Source organism: Galeopterus variegatus, unplaced genomic scaffold (genome assembly GCF_000696425.1).
Source record: "Galeopterus variegatus unplaced genomic scaffold, G_variegatus-3.0.2 Scaffold2048, whole genome shotgun sequence".
NCBI lineage: Eukaryota > Metazoa > Chordata > Mammalia > Dermoptera > Cynocephalidae > Galeopterus > Galeopterus variegatus.
This window is the reverse complement of record NW_007728159.1, coordinates 289,151-291,383: the sequence shown is the minus strand read 5'-3', so window position 1 is coordinate 291,383 and position 2,233 is coordinate 289,151.

Below are 2,233 nucleotides of genomic sequence, written 5' to 3'. Positions count from 1 at the left end.
AGAGGAGGTGATGCCTAAGCTGAGCCTGGAAGGGGTGGGTAGGACTTTCCAGGGAAGCAGGGGTAGGGGGAGAGCATTCCAGACAGCACCAACAGGACTAGAAGAACATGGGATGCAAGAGGAAGAGCTAAGTATGTGCCAACGCTGTTTCAGTGAGTACTTTAAAAATATTAATTTAATCATCGCAACAACCTCTGAGGGCCAAATTTTTATAAAGGATGAAACAGGCACAGAGAGGTTAAGTTACTGGCTCAAGAATTCCTATTTGGCAAGTGGTAGAGCTGGGATTCAAGCCTGAGAAATGTGGCTTCAGAAGCTCTAAAACCCACACTATTCTTTATCTTGAGGCATTGAAAGGAGCTTTGTAATGGCCAGTGGGAGATTGGGCTGGAGAAGAAGTCAGGAGAAATGCCTCAGAGGACGATGTATGCCATCTAAGGAACTCAGACTTGATCCTGAGACTAAAGGGGTGTCAGTAAAAACTTTTAATCAAGAAGGAGATATAGAGGACACAATTACAAGGAAAAATGGATGGGACGGAGGGAAGGGGTGGCAGCAGGACCAGAGGCAAAAACCAATTAGGAAACTGTTTTAACAGCCTGGACGAGAGATGACTTGGCCTGAAGAGCAATGACAGTTGGAACAGGCGAGTTCCAGGAGTGTTAAATGAGCAGGATGGTGTGAAAGATGTCCTCAAAGACGTCCATGTCCTAATCTCCAGAACCTGGGCATGTCATTTTATATAACAAGAGACTTTGCAGATGTGACTAAGGATCCTGAGATGAGATTATTTTAGGTTATCCGAGTGGATCCAGTGCAATCGCAAGGGTCCCTGTAAGAGGCAGGAAATCAGCGAGGAGGAGGAAGGCAGCAATGTGACACAGAAGCAGAGACTGAAGTGATGCAGCCACCAGCCGAGGAATGTAGGCAGCCTTGAGAAGCTGCACGGGACAAGGAAGAATCTCCCCTAGAGCCTCCAGAAGGAACCAGCCTTGCTGACACCTTGATTCTAGCCCCATAAAACTCCTTTCAGATTTCTGATCACCACAACTATAAGATATTAAACTTGTATTATTTTAAGCCACAAAGTTTGTAGTTGTTATATCAGCAACAGGAAACCAATACAGATGATTAAGACATTGTGACCAGGTAGCTGTAAGAGAAGTGGGGGAGAGGGTACTGAAAGGGCCAAAGATGATGGCCAAGACTGTGGCCTGGGTGATGGGGCTAGTGGTGAGATGTTTATATCAATCGGGACTGGGAAAAGTGAGGAGAGGCAGTTTGGGGAATGACGGGAAGGTGGTGTGTTCAGCTCAAAATGTACATGGGACATCCAGGAAGAGGTCTGGAACCTGGCACCGAGCTTGGGAGTTATCAGTGTGCACAGACTCCAATTTGAAAACTGTTGGGAGACCTCGGTGACCCGAACATGGGTTTCTCTTTTTAGCTCATACTCTTTGATATGGGGCCAAAAGTCTCTCCTAGCAGCAGCGATTAGACACTGAAGCTCCAGGGCTGGCACCGTTGTCACACTTTTCCCTCTTAGGCAGTGGGCAGAAGACTTATTTCAGATGGTGGAAGCCAAATTGATTCTTCCAAAGAGGTACCCAGTGTGCCACCTCTGGTGGCACAGGCAGCCTCACAGCTGCCAGGGCCTTGCAGGGCAGCCCACAGGCCAATGGCCAGGTAGATCATCTCCTCTGAGTTGCTGCTGAATGAGCTCTACTGGCTCCTGAAGGGCCACCCTGTCCCACTAGCCCATCTGAGGACACCTTTTAGCGTAAAAGCCAATTTAACTCAGGCTATACCTGTGGACAGCACCAAGGGGTTGATGGCAGTAATAGAAATATCTCAGCGGAGTTTCCCATGGGTCAAACTAAACAGTCAAACACGGAATACAAAGTGCATGGGGCAAGTCACATATTATTTTTAAAAAGCCTGTTCATCCTGCAGAACAAGTGGGAGCTAAGGCCTGAGAGCAGATGAGATCACCCAGGGAGGACTTGCAGCCTGAGAGGAGAGGACAGCCAGGAAGACCGACTTCGATTAGGTGGGCAAAGCAAGGGGAGGGGACCCCTGGCATACTCATTTTTATATACCCAGGGCTGACATGCAGTAGGAACTCAAAGGATGTTGGATAAATGAATTACTTTGTATTTTATCTTTTGTAGAATGTAAAAAGGAAAGAAAGAATGTGGAAAAATGTGTGTCAATTAAAAAACAAAACAAAAAG